Source organism: Ursus arctos, unplaced genomic scaffold (genome assembly GCF_023065955.2).
Source record: "Ursus arctos isolate Adak ecotype North America unplaced genomic scaffold, UrsArc2.0 scaffold_32, whole genome shotgun sequence".
NCBI classification, from domain to species: Eukaryota; Metazoa; Chordata; class Mammalia; order Carnivora; family Ursidae; genus Ursus; species Ursus arctos.
In genome coordinates this window covers 6,000,904-6,022,969 of record NW_026623008.1, presented here as the reverse complement: position 1 = coordinate 6,022,969, position 22,066 = coordinate 6,000,904, and the positions used below count along the sequence as shown (strand labels likewise).

The window sequence follows — 22,066 nt, the reverse complement described above, 5'->3', positions numbered from 1 at the left end:
ATCTTGGAGGTCTTTGTCTCTCTTTCAAGTAGTTTTAAGGCTTATTTCACATCCTACATCCATTAGAGGGCTACGCACTTCAATTGACTTACTGTGTTGGAGATGTTTGCTATAAGTCCACACCGGAGTTAGTGCTTCTGCTCTCTGTTTTTATAAAAATGGGACTTGGTGCTGCAAGCTGTGTCCTCTCTGCCCCCCCAAGAACATATTTTAAAATGTTGATAATTTTTATACTTAATGAAGTAGTAACCCTTTAATGTTTATTAGCAATTGGTCACTGAAATATTTGTTTGAGGCTCTATTAGGAAGTGTAAAACAGGGGTGCCTGGGTGAATCAGTTGGTTAAGCATCTGCCCGCCTTCAGCTCAGGTCATGATCCCAGTGTCCTGGGATTGAGCTCCTCCTCGAGTTGGGCTCCCTGCTCAGCGGGGAGTCTGCTTCTCCCTCTCCCCCTTCCACTGCTTGTGCTCTCTCTGTCTTTCTTGTGCTCTCTCTCAAATAAATAAAATCTTAAAAAACAAAAAGGAAGTGTAAATCAAAAAGAAAAGTTGTATTAACATCCAACCTTAACATTATCCTTATAAATTTAATTTTGGAGAATGTGCTCTGTATGGTTTTACTGAATGTTAGTCTCCTTGATTTTTAGAATCTGATGTTATTTCTAGTTATTTTTCAAGAGCATATTATGTAGATAGATTCCAACAGTATCTAGGTTGAAATTAAGTCATAAGTTTTATTCTTAAATATAGAAGAATAAATATTAAGACTTTGGCATTAAGGAAGATAAAAAGCTCCCTTTTCCCGATAATTTGGAATATTTGCCTAATTATTGCAACATGCTCCTTGGTCTCTGTGTCTTTTTCTGTGGGTATAGTTATCACCAAATTTATTGATGTAAGTTTTTATATATCTGTTTTTCAGCACTTTTACCTACAAAGAAACTATGTGAGTTGATCGCGATTATGTTGGCTGAATGGAAAGTGGTATGATAAATGAATGGATAGGAAATTGGGTAGGAGAGTTATTTTAAAAATTCATATTAGTAAACATCTGACCTTGATTTGCATAAGACTTGCAAACTGTGAATTAGATGACAGTTACCTATTATTTTTTTTATTGTTGCAGTTTTTTTTTTCTTTTAAGATTTTACTTTTAAAGCAATCTGTACACCCACTGTGGGGCTTGAACCTACAACCCTAAAATCAAGAGTTGTGTGTTTTTTTGTTTTTTTGTTTTTTAAAGATTTTATTTATTTATTTGACAGAGAGAGAGAGAGAGAGACAGCGAGAGAGGAAACACAAGCAGGGGGAGTGGGAGAGGAAGAAGGCGGCTCCTAGCGGAGGAGCCTGATGTGGGGCTCGATCCCAGAACACTGGGATCACGCCCTGAGCTGAAGGCAGACGCCCAACAACTGAGCCACCCAGGCACCCCAAGAGTTGTGTGTTCTGACTGAGCCAGCCAGGCGCCCCGATAATTACCTGTTATTAAAATAGTATGTCATTCAGTAGTGCTAAAAACTGAGAAGTGTTTTATGTTTGATGTACTAATTCTGATTTCACATACATTTCAGAATATAAATCAAAATTTCCTTTTAAAAAGGGCATACTATTAATATTTAACCAGGGCAATAAGAGTGCCTGGGACTGTTGGGGAAACCAGGACTTGTGGGAAAGAACATTTTGGTTTAGTGTGATTTGAAGGTGTGTGGAACCATTGTGGTGGAACCCAGAGGGCATCGAAATGTGGATCTGTTGCTAAGAAGCAAGCTAACGGCTGGAAAAAAATTTTTCAGTCAGTGATACAAAAGTAACTTGAGAGTAAATCTTCTCATTGATGAGTTATGTTAGAGTGTGATTAAGAAGAGGATAGACATTAACTACCTATAGTTAGAGGAGTCATAGTTAGGATGAGTCATGGAAGGGACTAGAGAATGGATAAGGAAAGATAGGAGACCTAGGAGAGTGCATTACATCAGACTCAAACCACCAGAATGCCAGTGTGGAAGAGGCCTACTGTTGGGAAGAGGATAAATTGGTCCATGTTTTTGGAGGGCAAGTTGGTTCAATCTCTGACTAAAAAGTGCATATTTGTTGAACTACAGATTCCTTCAATTTAGAAGTACTCACATATACGCGCAAAGATGCACACAGAAGTTTGTTGTAGCAATTTGGGACTTGTTTATTATGGTCCTCCCACAGTGTAGAATTCTGTGCCACTATAAAAAGGAATCAGATGTTAACGGTCTGTGCTATAAAGTGGGAGAAGCAAGTTGCTGTATAGCATGGATGGTAGATTACATTTTCATGAAATAAAAATAAACAGAATGAACCCCCAGACAAATGAATATATATGTTTTTAAGTATTTGAGTATGTTTGTATACATATGTACTAAAAGAGAGCCTGGAGAGCTAGCTATACTTAAACTTGTTGAATGGAATTGTTTGGATTTTCTGATAATAATTTAAAAAATTTTAAAACTAATAATTTTAAACAATTCAAAAGAGCTTCAAAAACAACTGTATGTTTCTTTTTTTTTTATTTTGAAAACTCCAGAGGTTTTATTATCTGGTGCCATTTTGTGAGTTGGAAAACGGAAAGGAGAAAGTTTGTTTAAAATTGTAACTATATTCTGCACAGTAATACAAACCTGCCTGTCCTAGGACACTCTGCAAACACAGCTAACCAGTACTAACACAACCCTTGAGTCTGTCACTGTTTGCTTGATTAACTTTTTTTTTTCTTTCACATTTTGATACTGGGCATGGGGTGAGCTAGGTTACTTGATCTGAATGATTTTACTAGATAATGCTGTAGAAAAGCATGTTGATTGTCTCAACTTGATAGAATCTAGACAGACCTCACTAGTTATTGTTAGATGAATGTTACCTTTAAACTTCCATGTAAAAAAAAAAAAATGCAGTCTCTGTCCCCCTTTGGTGGTCTTGGGGGAGTAGTCCAAAGCCACTGTCTTTAGAAGATGTGGCCAAGAGTCTCCTTTGCTGTGACAGAAACAGAGTGGCATAGTGAGTAAATGCAATGTAGTTGTTGGAGGTTAAGGTTCAGGAATAGCCTGGGCCCTGTTCAACTACTGCTAAGGTTATACTTTACATTTCCCCTGTGTACTGTTCCTGGTCATAGCTTTAATGTTAGTTTAACTAGACTTTGTATTTAATTATAACTGTTAGGGTAAAGTCAGATGTCAGCTCACTTGGCTGCATGCTGAGGCCTGTAGAATATGGAGTGCTTTGCCTCTAACCACATCTGTTGTCTCCTCTCATTATCTGTTAATGGTACTCAACTTGACAGGGTTGTTTTGATAAATGTAGGGTGTTCTAAAACCTGGAGCTGGAATTTATGTGGAATGGAACTCAGGACAAAAGGAGGCAGAGAGAGACAGGCCAGGGTGAGATCCTGTGGGAACCAAGAAGGGCCATGTGGAATGCTGAAAATAACAATGAGGATTAATTTGGAGGTGAAGGTGGGGTATATCTAATATTTTTAATTCATCTCACACGTTCTTGTATTTTTTCATGTGCTCAAGCGCAAAACTTGTGAGAAATTGTTGTTCTTATTGCAAAAACTCCCATTTCTCATCTTTAGATGAGAGCTCAGGTTAATAGGGTTTAAAATGAATTCTTGTTTGGGGAGTTGGGGAGAGTGGTTTTGGAATGGTCTGTCACCACTGACTGGGAGTCCTCAGGTCAAAAGAACTCTTATGAAGGCTTTCATGTCAGGGAAATAGAGATCTTTTAGAAAAAAAAAAAAAATGAAAAAGTTCAGTGTGAAAGAGAGGTGAGGATTATCCTCCTCCCTGCAGAATTTGGTAGTACTTTTGCATTCAGAGAAGTGCTGAAGACAAAATAATGTACCATGTGCTTTCAGATTTTTATATCCTGTTTATATTGCTATCTGTGTACAAGATTTAGTAGTTTATCCAGTTTATCTACTGCTGTTTGCCTCTTGCTTAAATGCCATGTAAGTAGGAAGAATTTGGTTTGAATAAATTAATGATGGCTTCTGTACCTCATTAACTCTTTAAAAAAAAAAAAGTAAACTTGCATATAGGACCTGATTAGGGTCTCAGTGTTTTTAAAAATGAATTACTCTGGGTGCAATTATTTATATCTCTATAAAGCAGGAATAAAAATCTTCCTTTTACTAGACTTTTAAAGGTTAATAAAATAAATACTATTTATTACATAGATGCTACTTATTTGAGAGAGGCTTCTTTGTGCCGAGAACTATGCAGAGAATATGCAAGATGAGTAAAACAGGGTTGTTGCTCTTTGTTCACTTATTCATTCTGCAAATCTTTATGCTTGACACTTGGTATTTGATAATGAGTAAACATATAGAACTTTCTCTAATGGAACTCGCTGTCTAGAGGTGTCTACCGACATTAATCAGAAAATTACACCAGTGAATTACAAATGGAGATCAGTGCTCTGAAGGAAAGGAACACAGATCTCTGGGAATTTATAACAAAGGAACTTGACCTAGAGCGGGGCCTCAAGGGAAGTTTCTCTGACAAAGTGATATTTGACCTGAGATCTGAAGGAGGAGTAGGCTTTAAACTATGTGTGTGTGGGAATGGGGGGGAGGGGGATATGGGAGGGATAGGGGGTAGGAGGAGCAGGGAGAATACCTTGCCTGCACCAGTGGAAAGAAGCAGTGATGGTCTGTGGTAGAAATCCTGATACCTTTGGAATTTGAAAGACTGGCATAACTGGAAGGTGGGGAACTGGGAGAGGATGCAAGACTAGGACGAAAGATTATAAGTATCATAAAGTGCTGTCAAAGCATTTAGAATCCCTGACAGACTAGGTACAGCATGAATTCAGAATAGAGCAGTTTGGTTGTTCTCATCAGTCCTTTACAACTCAGTGTAAACCAGCGTTTTTAAAAAGGTCTACGAAAACAAAAACAAACCACCCAAATAACCAAAACCCTCGTCAGGCGCTGCCATGTATCTAGATATAGCTGGTTGGAAAATTGGAGCGTGTCTGAGTACAGGAGTGGCTTTTGTAGCTAGGCTTTAGGGTCGATTTCATCTCTGACATGTATGGAGTGATCTCAGAGCCACGGGGTTATGAAGCAGATTTTGAAGCTGCAGGTCCTCTCAGGATGGTCTCAATGAGAAATGGTGTTTAGTGGAGCTTATAGCAGAGCTACACTTGCGCTATAGACCACCTCTGATTTGTATTGATTACAGGCACCTTTCAGGGTGGCGAAGGCATTATGCTTCCTCAGCTCTTGTTCTCAGTACATGTGCTGTGTTAGTGGCTTTAGATAGATATTTCTATCTCCTGTAGAATAACTTGATTTTTCTTTAAGAGAAATCAGCAGAATGATGTTTAAATAGCAAATGGGTATATCACTTGGTTATCCATGGCAGCAGGGCAGGACCCCTGGGTTCTACCCTGTGCTCCCCCTTCTGGCCCCCTTTGAGAGACTTTGGGCTTATCATTTTATCTAAATCTCTCACTGACTATTGGTAAGGGGGTACCTAATAATTCAGCAACTTTATTGGACTTTGGAGGGTCCAGTAACATTTATAAAGTTATTTCAGAGTTCCATGAAACTTGCCTGGAAGGCAAAAGGTGTACTATTAAAGATACCAAAAAAGATCATTTAAATTTTGAGCTTGTAGCTTTCAAATTTGGGTTGACACTGAGGGAGTTTAATACTTTGAATTCATATGCTGTAGGAATGTGTTTTTTAAAAATTTGCTATAGACTGTCTTATTTAATTGGGACAAAATGATCTGGACCATTACTACTAGGGAATACATGGTATAAATGTAGTTTACTGTTACTAAATTTTAGCAGGTAGGTGTTACGTTTATCAGATTGGGGGTGGGGAAGAAACTAATTTGAGATTAACAGTGGGTAATTCTATTTAGATGCACAGAACAGTGGAATTAATGAGGGGTCTGGGGTAGCTTATGTGTTTATATAAGGCCACATGGCAAAAAATATGCATTTATTTTGCTACTTTATTAGGTATTTCAATCAAGTCTAATTTAAGATATGCCTTATGTAGCAGAGGGACCTTTATTTTCTTGGGGAAAAAGGATCAAAGAGAGAAGACTTTTAAACAAATGAGTTACAGAGAATTCCTAAAATCTGTAAGGAAAATTGGGGTCAGAAATGTTGACACCAAACAGTGCTGCTTTCACTGTGTATCTTTGAAACAAATGTTCTGCATGCCTATGATTGTTGGTTATTTCATCTGCATTTGTTAGACGTCAGGGGTGGTTGGCATTAATATTCCTGGCAGAAGCAGAGGCAGCTCTAGGATGTGTGAACTGCTGATCACTCACGGGGATGCGCTGCCTCTTTAATATCTTGCTTGCAGATGCATTTTCTAGCTGACCACGCTATTAAGAGCTGCCATCAATCACGCAGACTCCCAGTTCCGGCTGTCGGGAGGGGAGGAAGACTTGGGGAGAGCGGAGGCTGGCCGAGCTAGGAAGGAGATAAAATTGCAGTGGCGCGCTCGCGCGCGTCCCCGCCTTGGCGGCGGCAGGCAAAAATACGCGCGGAGCAGTCCGGGCTCCAGCCCGGGTTTTTCCGGCTGCCGCCACCGCCGCCGTGGGGTGGCTGCTCTTTCTCTCCCCGCGTCTGGGTCACAGGCATGTGGCAGTGTCGCCCGGCGGCCCGGGCTGAAGGAGCGCGAGCCGGAGCAGCGGCCGCATCTCCCAGCCACGGGCGGGGCTCCGCGCCGCCGCCTCCCGGAGCCACCGAGCTGGGAGGACATGAGCCCGAGCTGTGCTGCCCTGCAGCCGCCTGGGCCTCCTTTTGTTTAGCAAGTGCATTTCACGCCCTGAGCCCCTTCCCGCCCCGCCCCTGCCCGCGGGCCTGAGTTTGCGGGGGCCCTGCGCCGGAGGAGGACGAGGCCTGCGGGCTCAGCTCCTGCCACGACCGGCCGCAGGCAAGTGGCCAGAGCCTCGTGCTGCAAGGGGGACGCGGTTCGCGGGCCAGGAACTTGGACAAGTGTGGGCACAGGGGCTCTCGGAGGTGGGTGTACCGAGAGTGTTGTAGCTGACCCTGCAAAGATGAACCACTCCGGTATTAGGAATGGTGATGGCTTTCCAGGAATCAGGAATCGGTATTTACTGTGTCCCATTGCGTTTTTGTTGGGCTTACTAGTTTTTTAATCGCCCAAACTCTAGAAATCCCAATTAAATAAACCAATTGAGAAACACCCTTCAGGGCAGAGAAAACACTGTTTGAAAAAGGTGTGTGTGTGTGTGTGTGTGTGTGTGTGTGTGTATGTTTTTGTCTTTTCTGAAAGGAAAGGGTTATTGAGGATGAGCAAAGTAATCCAGTAGTCACAGATTAGAAACTTCATTGCTTACTGTGGAGTAAATTTAAGTTTAAAAATGTAATCAATTTGATGGGCTTGATTTTAAATAATTTTGGCTACTTAAGTGACAAATATAATTTGTTTCTGGGACCAAAAAACTGTTGTTTTGCCAGACTAGCAAAAATGCAGACATAGTTTTGGAAAAGATGGCTATAAATTTAAATTGTTTAAAATTGTTTTGGTTTGAGGTGCTGGCTTCCCCGCCCCTTCCCCTTGTTTACTCTGCTTTCCTTGAAGCTCTGGGGAGACCTGCCTGACCACTTTCTGTTTGCCGAGACTTGTTTAATGGGTTATTTTGTTTTACTCTCAGTTTTTAGGCTTTCCTGGGGCACATGTGCCACTGCTCTCCTTGGGGCATTGTTTGGCAGGAGGCCTCCTCTCAGCCATATGGAAATTAAAAAAAATATCATGTGAATGAACACGGGGGTCAACAGAGATTAATTTTTCCCTTTGAAATTGTGTCTGTGTGCTTTAAGATTGAGACACAGAGTAAAAGTTGAGAACTGAGTTGATAAAGTCCTTAAAATTCTATGCCAAATTTAATGTATTGAGGTTTTCTTCCTCCTTTTCTTCTCCTTTTCCTTCTTCTCTTCCTCCTTTTTGGCTAGGAACTCCACATGTAAAGTAGACATGATTTGAAATCTTACAGATGGGAACAATATCCCCTGTAAGCCCGTTGATCTGTGGGCAATTATTTCCAGATGCACGACCAACTCTACATTTTTATGCATGTGTTAGATTTGAGCTTTAAGGGCACTTGCCTTTCTGAATATTTACATTGCCTAGTAAAATAACACAAGGCAGACATTTTAGAGGCTTAACAGCAACTTCACAATACTGTGGGAGCAGCTAGAGCTTGTATTTGTTTTTTCCAACTCTGTAATTTAGTAGTGTTTAAACTATTTTATAAAGATCTCTGGGACCAGTGAAAGGTGGTTTTCAGTCCAGAGCACTTGAGTGCTCATTGTACTCTGGCAGGCCCTGGCGCTTGGCAGGCGGCGCTTGAAATGTTATTTGATCTGGTTGCGTGATAGAATTGACTAAGGTTACACTTTTCCTTCCCCTGGCTGTTGAAAGCGATTCATCAATGTACTGTTCAGTGACTTATTTAAAGACTTAACCTACATTCATTCACTGTAAGAAGGGTTCCAGAAAAAGGCCATTTACATTTTTGTCTTGTTTTTGTGGTTTTGCATTTATGAATTGAGGCGAGAGCTGACGTAATGTAGCTGTACCACTTCCTTTGTGTGTGTGTATGGTTTTTCATAGCCAGTGTTCCTATAGGATATGTTTCAGTCCGCATGGTTGTGATTATTTCTGAAATGTTTGAATGTATATATATTCCAAATTCAGGTATCTTCAGCTTTGTGCCAATTTATTGTTTACATTGCCTGTGGGGGAGGTGAAGAGTGGGATGGTGAACCCCGTCACCCTGTCAGTAAGGTTCAGTGAATTGCCTGTGTGTTATGCAGACTAGCTTTTCATTTTAATTAGTGCAACTGTGTACAGCTGTTAGGTGAGAATGCATTGGCTGCCCCTGCAGGGTGGCTTTATCTTACCCTGGAGGTTTTATGGACTTGTCTGGCTGTGCTTCTTAATCCCTCTCCCACTGCCACTACGCTTGCTTTTAAACAAATGATAGAACAAGACAAGCTTTTGTTTACTCATGAAATAGTTTACTTGTTAGAAATTTATTTTTGGTTTTGAGGAAATTGGTAAACCATGTAATTTATTGGTAGGTATTAAATCTACTATGCTTTTCCAAGGTCAGAGGGTTTTGCTTGCTATTGTGTAGTCTGAGTAGCCAGTGGAACCATCCATTTTATAGTGACATAGGAAGCCAGTATTAAAAAACCCCAAATAAACCTGGTTTTTGTTTGCTATTCTAGGATTAGTTTGTAAAACAAGTAAATGTTAAGCTCAATGCAGAGAATATAGCTAAACTGTTTCTCCCTGTCTCTTACTCTGGTTACACTGTAACCAAATGGACTGAGAGAGAACCCTTGACTAACAGCAGTTTGGCCAAGGACTGGATGATTAATGGAAGGGTTTAGAAATGTCTGTTCAGGGACGTGTGTGGCCACCTTTAAATTTTAAAATGGGTTTTTGGTTCCAAGTTATTGGTAGGTATTTCAGATTGAGTAGCTTTGAGTATTTTGAGTATAGGATTGTGACAAAGCTAGGCTTTTAAATGGGTTGTAAAATAGATCGCAGTGTGAATGACACATTTTTCTCTGTAGTCTGGTCTCCCATTATCTGCCTCTGTCTTGAGGAGATAGTCGCCGCCAGAGGCTTCTAAGACTGTCCTCTACATTTCTTAAAAAAGAGTAAAAGCCACAAACAAAATTGACTGAAACCTGTTTATATATAGAGCCTTTTTCAAAGCCCCACTTACTGATAAAAGAACAAGGAGATGTGCTGTTGGGAATGCTGGGATAGGGGAAGGGAGGTTGGCGTAGGTTGAAGTATTTTTTAACTCTTGAGAAATGGATCCTTCTCAAAATAACCTGGAATGAGGAAAGAAAGTGCATCATTTTCCAGAAAATATGATAATTTCAGTGTAGCCTATCTAGAAAATATTTTCTCTAATTAAAAGGAATCAAAACATTTAGATTGGCAACAGCGACTGCTGAATGTAAGGAAAAATAGAGGGAACTAAGTATCCTCGATTGAAACAAGTTATTTCAAAAGTTCATTTGTAAGTTTTGTTTTTGTTTTTGTTTTTTTGAGACCATATTTTTTGAATCTGAATATTAATTGTGATTAAGGTCATAGAGTTGCCCTGCGAAATCTGTCTAATCCTTTATATAGTTGATATATATTTGTAATGAAAAAAAAACAATAATGTTGACATTTAATTAGAAAAGTCAGCATAATCGTACTCAGTATTTACTGCTATATATGGAGCTCTGTTAGTATAATTAATCAATTTATGAAGTACAGCGTGGTGGTTAATAGCTATGCTGCCAGAGTTCTGACTAGCTTCAGTGCATACTCACTGTGAGACCTATAATATGTTGCTTAGCTTCTTTTTAACCATGAGGAAAATGATCAGTCTACCTCAGGGGGTGTGCAAAATTCTTAGGAATGTGCCTGGGATATATTAACAGCTAATATTTAATATAGTGAGCCCTAATTCTGCTCTAGGTACTGTTTTAATTGCTGAAGATACAGTAAAGGATGAAGTCCCTGTCCTTAAAGCACTTACATTCCAATGGAGGAAGACAATACAAATTAAAGGGAGCCTGATGATCTGTGCAAAGATAGACCTTCTGGGCATGCGCGTGGTTTTTAGAAGCTTAATGTGGAAAGTTTAACATCACTCTTTAAAGCCACCATTCTTTTCTTCAGTGATAAAATGTGTCTCACACAACTAGATGATGTATTAGGTCACAGGTGGAATAGAGAAGGCAAAAGAAAGAAAAAAAAAGGAAAATGGAACAGTAAAGAAATTAAACATTGTGATTTGTCAGTTCAAGTGCCAAACAGTAGTAGAAGGGGAATGTTGACTCATACCCATCTATATAAGGCGATATAATGCATCCATTAAGAATCATCATGATATGGGTTGCCTGGGTGGCTCAGTCGTTAAGTGTCTGCCTTTGGCTCAGGGCGTGATCCCAGGGTCCTGGAATCGAGCTCCATATCGGGCTCCCTGTTCTCTGGCAGCCTGCTTCTTCCTCTCCCACTCCCCCTGCTTGTGTTCCCTATCTCGCCGGGCTGTCTCTCTGTCAAATAAATAAATAAAAAATCTAAAAAAAAAAAAAAAAAAAAAAAAAAAGAATCATCATGATATAAAAAGTCCTAATGTAAAGTCCAGTAGAAAAAAAAAACACATAGAAGCCAAACTGCTAATACATTGTGATTCCAAACTATACCTGCATGTACTCATAGAGGCTAAGGAGAAAGGTTAGAAAGAAATAGACCAAACGTTAATAGTGCTAATCTTTAGATGATGGGATTATGCATAACTTCATTTCCTTAGTATTTTTCCGTCTTTGCATGCATTATTTAATCCTTGCAGGTTTAAATACCCCTTGGGTATACATAAGGATGCTGAGGTTTAGAGCCCTTAAGCAGTTTGACCGAGGCCTTGCAGCTAGCGAGTCCTCGAGGAGGCCAGAAGTCCAAGCCAAACTCTGACCTCCTTTTTTTTTTTTTTTAAGATTTTATTTATTTATTTGACAGAGAGAGAGAGAGAGAGACAGCCAGTGAGAGAGGGAGCACAAGCAAGGGGAGTGGGAGAGGAAGGAGCAGGCTCCCAGCGGAGGAGCCTGATGCAGGGCACGATCCCAGAACGCCGGCATCACGCCCTGAGCTGAAGGCAGAGGCTTAATGACTGAGCCACCCAGGCGCCCCTGACCTCCTATTCTTAATTTGACCAACTCTCATCCTACAAGAGGTGACCTTTTTTAAAAGGGCCTCCTCTGGCCTTTTCCCCCACAGCTGTGGCCCACCTGGCTCTGAGATGTGTTTATGCTAACCAGAGGGCACTGAATCTCATGTAGAAGGAGCTTAGTGCTGAGGCAATGCATGTACGTATAGTTATTGGAAAAGAAAAGCCAGTATGCTAGCAAGAGGAGGAAACAGAAGAACAACCTGAAAAAGTACCTATTCTTTCCTCAGGAGTCAGTGGAGCCCCTGAGAGTTTGGTGCAAGCAGTACAGCCCAGAAGGGAGGAGGAGGAAGGCCGGTAACGAGTAGAAGCTAGTTTATGGTTGCTGAGAAAATGTTGAGTTCGACGGTGAGAGAAGGAAGTGCCAGAAGGTGCTGGAAGAGGCTGCAGGTTAATAGCAGTAACTAGTCAATGCTTTAAGAGGTTAATGGTAATGGCATTCTGTAGATAGGATTTTATGATGATTAATATGACAGTTGTATTCAGGTTTTGGAATAAAATGGGGTAATGGATGTGACTCACTTTAGAAAGCAGAAAACATTTTGATTTCAGAGGATTAGTTAGAAGTTACATGTGAAGAGCTTTTAAGAATATGATAGGTTAAGTATGGGAAATTCTTTACAGAATTAAAGTATTTATGCCAGCAAAGATTTGAAGTAATCATTTGGTTCTAAAGGTGAACAATTAGGTCTATTTCTCCTGTCTTGTTTTCCATAAAGTGAATGAGCTTTTGTAGTTGTGGTTTTAAAAAAGGGTCAGTTTATATGTGACTGTTGAGCTTCAAAGGAACAAAATAGAGTGAATATACTGTGCATTTGAAAGATTGCTTAAGTCAAAAGCCTCCAGATGGTGTGTACTGCTGTGTTCACAGCTGTATTTACTGCGAGCTCACCAGATTATCTACTAATAATTTAAAAATAGCTGGTTGGAAACAGTGGTATATTCAAGCCTCTGCTGGTTTTGAACCTCAGTAGCAGTAGTGACTTCACTTGTATGCCTGTGGTAAATGCCGGTTGAAATTACTTCCTTTTGCCTTGCTTTCAGGATTTCTTATTTGGGCCAGCTTATGTGTTGCACAAACAACCAGAGTGCTTACATACAGAAGCAGATAAATAACCAGCTTTTTTTTTTTTTTTTAATGTGGTCTTTTAGGAATGAGATTGGAGAACGGCTCTCTTTAAAAAATGTTTTTGTTTTAATGCTTTTATCTTTTTAAATGTTTTTAAAGCGTTAAATATATTGAATTGATGTTTTACACATATATAACATTATATAGAAAACTTTGTGTATTTTTCGGTATTACCAACAAACACAACAACAACAAAACGCCTTCAATACTCAGATCTACTCCCCAATACACAGGTTTTTTTCTCCTACAGAGATTTAATAAATGTTCTTTTGAAATGACAAAAATTACTAAATCTTAATTTTTTTGGGGGGAGCCATACATATTATTGTTTATTTGCTTAGTAATACATAAATTAAATATAAAGCAGGAGAATAGTTTGAATTCATCTAGGAATTTTAAATATGTGAGGGGTGGTAATAAAGGCACGCACATTTATTTGTTAATTGAGTAAAACTTTTATTTTATTTTATTTTTTTAAAAGATTTTTTATGTATTTATTTGACAGAGAGAGACAGCCAGCGAGAGAGGGAACACAAGCAGGGGGAGTGGGAGAGGAAGAAGCAGGCTCCCAGCGGAGGAGCCTGATGTGGGGCTCGATCCCAGAACGCGGGGATCACGCCCTGAGCCGAAGGCAGCCGCCTAAGGACTGCGCTACCCAGGCGCCCTGAGTAAAATTTTTAGAAAAACATAGCTAGTTTGAACCTTTTGAACGATTATTTTCTAGCTTTGGTTTTGGATATTTCATTCTTTTGTCTTTTGTGTGTGGGTATTTTAATAATTAGGAAACTTAGGCCGAAGAGTTTTTGCATGTGTATATATTCTTTGTTTTGTTTTCATCCCCCCTCCCCTTTTCTCTTCCCCCAATTCTTTGATCGTCTACCTAGGCAATCTCTTATTTCATAGGCTGTGCTCTTTCCACGGAGCACAACGCTCACATTAAATAGATAAGGGGAAATATTCAGTAGTGGAATGTTTCTCTCTCTCTCTCTCTTTTTTAAGATTTATTTGAATGAGAGAGGGGGTGGTGGGGGAGGGAGAGTCCTCAGGCAGACTCCCTGCTGAGTGGAGTGGTGGGGGAAGAGTGGGGAGGCTCCATCTTAGGACCCTGAGATCCTGACCTGAGCAGAATCAAGAGCCGGCCACTTAACTGACTGAGCCACCCAAGTGCCCCATCTTTTTTTTGTTTTGTTTTTTTTTAAAAACATGTTAAATGATTCCTCTCCCTCCTTGCCCCCCAGAGCAGAGTTTGTGAACATTTGGCTACATACCCACAGTACACAGTTATGGGTAGTTTATGGAACTCCTGAATCCCATCCCTGTCCTGACTAGTTAGTTCATCCAGGGGTTTATGAGGCTCTTCACCATAGCACACTGTCTTTATGAGGACCAAGAGGAGAACATTTTCTCAGCTTTTAGTACAGGAAAGAAGTGACCCCCCTGAGCAATGTGGTTTGTTTTTAACTTACAGATTTAGAATCCTGTGACTGATCAAGTGTCCTTTGAGCTATTTGCTTATAAAATTTTGGGCACATCTGAGGAAGATATAAAGTGAACCTGAACACCTCATACATGCTTTTATCTTTTTCATCTCCTCTGCACGACCCCCTTCGATTTGCCTTTGTCTCAGGGAAAAGGGAAGCAATGTAGGAGGTGTACTTAGAGTACAGGCTCTCTAGCCTGTATTACCTGTGAGACTTGCTGTGTGACCTGAGGACACACACCTCTTTCACCCTCTTCTAGAAATCATTCCTACTCTGTGTGGCTGCTGTAAGGGTAAAGTGAAAACTCTTAGGGCAGTACGTTGTACAGGGCAATGCTGAATAAATCTTAGCCCTATTTTCATCTCACTTCCCTCAGCTATTGTAAATTTTATTTTATATTGTATGAATCTCAGTAAGCTCCCTTAATTAAGCCGTTTTAAAAGGAAGCTAGCCTTTAAATCTTCCCTGCCCCCTGTTCATTTTTTATACAAAGGTTTAATTTCTGCCTGATGAGTCATTAGAAAAATTATATAGGAGAGTGCTACGGACTGAACTGTATTCTCCCAAAGTTCTTATATTGAAGCTCTAACCCCCAGTGTTTTGGTGTTTGGAGGTAAGGCCTTTGGAAGATTATTAGGTTCTGGTGAAGTCACGAGGATGGCACCCTGTGATGAGAAGAGGAGAAAGAGAGCAGAGCTTTCACTGTCCCTCCCCCACCCCCATGTGAGGACACAGTGAGAAGGCAGGGAATGGAATAGGATGGAACCTTGATTTTGGACTCCCTGGCTCTCAGAACTGTGGGAAATAAATTTCTGCTGCTAAAGCCAATCAGTCTGTGGTATTCTGTTATAGCACCCTGAGCCGACTAATACAGAGTACGTTTCATACATGCAGAGTAAAAGGTGATCACTAGCTTATCACAGGGACTGAGCTTTTCTGGAGTGAAGTGGGGATTATGCTTCTGTTTGCAGAAGGCTTTACACCTACACAACAGCCTTCCCTGACCTCTAGCGTGGTCCTCACAGCTACCTTATGAAGGAGACAGAGCAGATGCTGGCTTCTCAGGTTACAAAAAAGGGAGAGCCAAGTCTAGAGAAGTTAATTGAGTTACCTGCATTCAGTTTCCATTTTGGATGTGGCTAAGCTTCTTAGTTGCTATTTTTTTCTCACTTCTCTATCCATTGTACCTTCCATGACCACTTTAATATTGGCAGTTCAGTCTTCTAATCCTTTGCCTTAGAGCATAACCTTTATTTTTAGTCTTTGTTTTTCAAAGTAGAGTGAGATAACTCCCACTTTTTACATTTTGATATGGGACCTGAAACATCCGTGGTGAAATTGTTGAATTTATCTTTCATGTCTCAGGGAGAAAAATAGAATTTATGAATTCTTCGGCCTCCTGGTTAGATTTGACGTATAAAATTTCTGTGAAGTATCATAACTCTAAGAAATGTGAGAGTACTTGACATAGTCCTTAGGACATTTTATTCCTTTATTTTGTTCCAGGTATTGGTTTGCATTTAGTCTTGCTGATGAGTGTCTAGAATGTAGGTGTTTTTGGAGCTATCCAGTCGAAAGATTGCTTGTGTTCATTTTAGTTAAGGTAAATTGAGTATGTCTTGATCAAAGAGATAAAACAGCAGTGTTAGAAGCTACAAACTCTCAGTAGTTAAAAAGGAAAAAACAAAACAACCCAACCCACAAACCCAACTCAAACTCTGCCCTTCATTCTGAAAGAATTCTGGATCCCTACAAAGTTAATATTTATGAGCTGTCAGAACATACTGTATTTGCTCCAATTCCCATTAAATTTTAACAGAGAAACTAAAAAAGAAAATCAATTTTTTATTTCCTGATGATGAAAATGATTCCATTGAGATTTAAAACTTGGAACACATTTTTAAAAACTTTATTGAGATAAAATTCCCATAACAGACAATTCGCCCATTGAAAAAGTGTACAAATCAATAGATTTTAGTGTATTCAGAGTTGTGCAACCATCACCACAATATAATTAGAAGTAGATTTTTATATGGCAGTTTCCTGGTGATTAATTGAATACTCTTAGATAATCTTTTATGTGTAAATTTGTGTTCCTATGAGTAAGAATATAAGTTAACTATATGCTTTACTATTACAGTATAGAATTGACTGAAGGTATTCAAACTCAGCTTTTGTTTACAGTGGTCTGACAGGGAAGTTAGCTTCAGCCCAAGGCTATTAAATCCTTTGGTGACTGATGACTCCTTTAAAGTATGATAAAGCAGTTATGAATATGATGTGAAAATGGGTTCTGTAGTCTCTTTCAGCATTTTGGAGAAACTGCAACTTTCCTACAGCATTGTTTTACATTTGGTGCACTCAAAATATGTTAGACATTTGCCATTTTAAGCAGTTTGTGTTAAAGAATTTTTCATTTGTTAATAGAAAGGCAGCCAGCCCTTATGTTTCAGATTAGGGAAATTTCTTGGTGTTGATTCCCAGATGGTTCATAAAATTTAAGTGGGCCCTTAGGCTGCTGGGCAATCATACTTCATTTTCCTAGTTCATTCACCCAGGTTCCTAGATGACTCATACTTTCTCCTTTTATACTTCCGCTCCTCTTCATGCTGGGCTTCCTGCTTCAGTGAGAAAAATCAGTGCTGTCAGAAGAGAACTTTTGCAGATGCCCACCTTACATTGACCTACCTTGCAGCATAGACTCTGCCTTCCTGGTGGTGTGGAGACAGAGCAGCTGTTCTCAAACTCTCCAAGGGCCAGGCTAGTTCCAGCTCATCCCACCACTCCCAAGATGCCACCCTCTGCCCTCTCATGTCATTCATGTTTCAGGCTCTACTGGAGCATTCCCAACAACATAGTCCTGTGCTGCTTTTCTCCTCTCTTAAAACAAAAGACCCCAATCCCCCTTTCTTGGCCCCGCTTCCCCTGCCAGCTTTTGCTTATTTCTCTGCTCCTCTTTGCAGCAAAACATCTCAAGAATTTTCTGTACTTAACGTCTCCAGTTCTCTTCTCCTCTCTCAGGTCCATCACCCATCATGCCAGGGAGACTGCTCTGGTGACAGTTACTAAGTCCTTTGCATTGCCTGTTTTCCTGTGCCTGGAGTATATTGTCCCAGATTTCTGTGTGGCCTCACTCTAACGTCTCAGGAAGGCCTATATTGACCCTTGGTCTCTGCTCGCAATTCCCCTTACCCTGCTCTGTTATTTCCCTAGAGTGTTGTCTTGTCACATAATATTAATACATTTACTTTTATTGCTTATTGTCTTGTTCCTTCCACTAGAATGTAAAGTCCCGAAGGGCAGAGATTTTCAACTGTGTAGTTCATTGATGTATCTCCAGTGTGTAAAACAGTAACTGGCACTATTGTAATAGATATCTGATAAATAGTTTTTTGAATTTCTACACTGCAGCCTAGGACTTAGGGCTTTTAAAATGATCTAAATTTGGACACCTGGTGGCTCAGTTGATTAAGTGTCTGCCTTTGGCTCAGGTCATGATCTCAGGGTCCTGGGATCGAGTCCCACATAAGGCTCCCTGCTCAACAGGAAGTCTGCTTCTCCCTCTGCCTGCTTCTCCCTGGGCCTGCTGCTTCCCTTTGCTTGTGTGCGCGCACGCTCTCTCTCTCTCTCTCTCTCTCTCTGGCAAATAAATAAAATCTTAAAAAAATGATATAAATGAATATAACTAAAAATTTTATCCCTAGTCCAGACCTACTCAGCTGCCTACTTCACATTTCCACTTGGAAAGTGGAACTTAACATGTCCAAATGGAACTTCTGATGTTTTCCACTATACCGTAACACATAGTTGTGGGGTTTTTACTTTGTGACTTTCTTCACCTAGTAGGATTTTGCTTTTCAAAATTTTAACTTGGTGTAAAAACTATACCACCTGGAGTGCTGGAGGGAGACTGGAGCAATCTTAGATCATTTAGTTCATCTGGCACCTTGAAAGCAGTTACATTTTTGAACATTGAAAAAAATTCTAAAGAGCACCAATGAAAAGAAGTCAGTGTTCATTATTTAATTGTCTTTAATAACTTTTAAATTATGGATTCCGTACTACCATTAGTTAGTAGTTTGTTGTTTAATATTTGGAAATATGATTTTAGCTTTCAAAGTAAGGAAGTACAGATATTTGCTATGGAAACTTTGAGCTAAAAATATTTTAATTGCTGTGTACTTAGCAAATAGAAAATACTTTTTAGAAAACCTTTCTAAGTGTAGTGGGTAGACTTTTGAATCAGGAAATGTAATGTGTACTTAAACAAGTTCTTCTCAGGGAGGGTCAAATCAGCCCTCTTAAAATCCAAGCTTAAAATGTAGGGTTTTAGTGACACATGGAGTTAGTGGCATCTCCTCCCTAAAGGCTGATCCGGGTACACAGTATCATAAATATTGAGGTAGCTTTCTTGAATTGGGTTTAAGCTGGCAATTACATTTACTAGCTACCAGTTAATTATTAGATTTCTTGCCGATGAAACTCTTTTAAAGAATCTTATCCTTGTAGATTAATGTATGTTATTAGTTTAACAGGACAGTGCTTGGACTAACAAGTGATTAATTTTACACACACACACACACACACACACACACACAGAGTTTAGTATTATATTACCCTAGATGATAATAGAGATCAAAGGAACTTGCAATGATGTTTTCTCTTTTTTGGAACCCCTGAACCAGCAAAACAATATTGTTTAACTTAATTCAGTGCCAATGGTATTATAAAGGGAATGAGATTGTGATCACACCGTGCCAAGACAACCCAGTTGATGAGTGAAAAAGTCTGTTGGTATTTGGTAGAGGGGGAAAAATGGAAGAATTTGTCTGAAGTTTTTACTTTTCAACTAACCGAGTTACCTTTATTCATCAAGTACGTTGTTACAGTTCATTAATTGTAGGATCTGTTTTTAATAGTCATATGTGGCAGTTCTGTGATGAACTATGAAAAGAGAGATAAAGTCCGTAGTTTGTAAGTCTGATAATATGATCTTTCCTTTTTGTAACATTAAAATACTCTAAACTTCATCCTTAGCACAATCTCTTAAGGTAGGACCTTAATTCCCATTTAATAGAGGAGAAAATAGCTGAGAGGTCAAGTTGCTCTACTCCCTGCCCCTCAATACCTAATTTGATTTCCATGAATAATGCTCTCTCTTCTACATCACAGCCTCCAGACTTGTTGGGATGGATGAGAAAGAAATGGCGACAGTGGGCCCCTGGGAGAGAGATTTCTATAGACCAAATGTGATCGAATATGTAGAGGTGGAGGGGGAGCGAGAGAAAGCTTATACTTTGTGGTTGATTTCAGTAGATGCCTTGACCTTAGAGAAGATCCTTGGTAGGTTGGTTTGGGTCATATCTGTAAATCTATATTTCGTCTTTGTGTAAGGGGTGTATTAGAATTGTTTTAAGAGGTAAGATCTTTTCACTGGACTTTTTTCAATAATGTGCTTTAAAAATGAAAACATTTAATCTCATTTCAGTTTTTCAGTTTCTCAGGAGAACCTCAGTTTGGTCTACTGGGGGTTGAATTTTAAAATAAAGGTGCCAGGGAGAGTTCAGTTTCTGCTTTAAAAAAAATATTGATTTCAGCATCTAATACTAAAACCCAAGGAAGCAAAAGCTTGGTTTAGTGACAGTGCTAGGATTAATTTTACTTGTTTAAATTAATATTCCTTGGTAAATAAACCATTTCCAGGTTCTTGGTTGATGAATTTAACTGAGAACAAATTACAAATTACTACATTAATTCATACAAATTGTGCCAAATAGGAGCATGTAGAAAAAGAAACTTTTTTTTTTTTTTTAAGCGTTAGTAGGCAGTCTGGCTTGATCATACAGGTTTTACCCCTTTTCCTCTTCTTACATCTTCTCTTCTAAGATTAAAATAATATCTTACATACTTACATGTAGTATTCAGGTACTCTTATAATTAACTTCCATATCCTTCAACTTCTGTAGTACTCATTAAAAAAAAAAAGATGGAAAATTTATTCTGGTTTTCAGAGCAATAGAAACAATAGGTAAAAATTTGCTCAGAAGCTAGTAAGTAAATTTGTAGTTCTTTATCAGTTGGAACGCGAAGAGGTTTAGAAAAGGCCTTTACTTGAAAACTGCTTAAATTGGAGGCATCTGAATTATGTATTGGAACTCAGAAGGTTAGCTCTAAATATCTGGACTAGTAAAGGAGTTTCTAATCCACTTTTGGTAGTTAGCTTCTGAAGGTGACCCACTTGTCTTCCGTGTTCACTGCCCTTGCAGGAGCCAGAATGGTGCTGATTATGGATCTTGTCATTACGGGGGGTGGGACTGGAGGGCCTAAGCTTGTGCTTGATCTTGTCTTCTGTAGGAGCCGCAGTGATTATTTAGCCAACTGCTTTTGAATTTGATTATTGCTTAACTTACCATTCTTGTTTGTTTTTAAATGTCTAGTTGAAATATGTTGGGGGGTTCTTTTGTGTGTGTGTGTGTGTGTGTGTTTGCTGAGTTTGACACATAGTGCTAATATACCTATTTGACATGATTTCATAAGCTTGTGTGTTTTAGTATTAATTCCATCTTGTGAAAAAGAGGAAAGGCTTTTTGCTTATGCCCAGGATTTTTTTTCTCCCCCCAGATATTTTTTTAATGAGAAACGATTCCTTATTTAATGACACTGGCTTAGCGATGTTAGGTTTTCTAGCAGACTTGTCTATACTTAAAAGAGGATGAAGTTTTAATATGCCTAATGTATTATTTGGTAGATTGATGCATTGAAAACGTATTTGATCACTGAAGTATGCTTTAAAATGAAGGCTTTTGGCACTCTTTGAACCATGAAAAATTTAAGTCCTCTTTTAGCATGACTGACTCTAATGGAAATTTTATTTAGTATCTTCTATTGCTAAGATCCTTTAAAGTCAACTGTAAAACACTGAAAACCTAGCATTTTAAACCTGTTAAATAGCATTGTTAACCTTAGCTTTGAAAGAGGGTTTATGGAGTAAACTTGTTTGATTTTAATTTTTTTGAAATTAATATTAGGGTTAATAGCCCCTTGGAGTTGGAGTTGTGATATATTTTTTTAAACAAAAGAGGTAGATGCAATTTTTTATTTTCTGCAATAAATGAATATTTTTAATTTTAAACCTTTACCAGTTTTCTTTTCAAAAGCAACACCAGTAATTCTGGAGGATGGTTTCCCCCTAGGTGATCTACAGCAGACAGATTGTCAAGTTTCTGAGTGTCACCAAAGGTTTGTGGAAAGGTCTCCTTCTCTCTTTAGGAGACTCTCCTATTTTCTTTTTAGGAGAGTTCAGCAATTTAATTTCTCTAGTCCTTAGGTTGTATCATTAGATGTAAGTAGTGCCCTTTGGTTCCACTCTAAAGCAGAGAATGAGGGGAAAAGTGAAGAACAAGTCTAGAGGGAGAAATGGGATAAAAGGGAAAAACAAGGGGGCAGGGAGGTACATATGTGTGGTGTTGAGTTGTGGAATGCCTGAAAAGTGGCTGTGGAGCAGTGAGGGGATGCCCCATCATCTTTCTACTTGGATGTGCAAGCTTTGGTGTTCCATTCCTGCAGATATTTGACACCTAAAATATTGATAGTTTGTAACATTTGTTACATTTGGCTTACAAAGTTATTCAGTAGAAGTTTGATGAATCATTCTGATAGAGCTTTAGAGTCCCATTCTTCTTTTTTTTTTGG

The 22,066-nt window shown here is 39.2% G+C and overlaps 1 protein-coding gene across 7 annotated transcripts in view; it reads left to right on the top strand.

Annotated features, from left to right (window-relative positions):
* Positions 1–22,066, top strand: part of RERE (arginine-glutamic acid dipeptide repeats) — a 409,522-nt gene that overhangs the window by 104,103 nt on the left and 283,353 nt on the right. For 2 of the 7 annotated variants that reach the window (XM_057305330.1, XM_057305328.1), the window contains exon 1: positions 4,668–6,933. The exons of 2 other annotated variants lie outside the window; for them this stretch is intronic. The gene's annotated coding sequence lies outside the window, so the exon portion shown is untranslated. Of the gene's footprint in view, positions 1–4,665; positions 7,020–22,066 lie in introns of those variants that run through there. 3 more of the 7 variants (XM_057305329.1, XM_057305326.1, XM_057305325.1) reach the window with 3 other exon arrangements.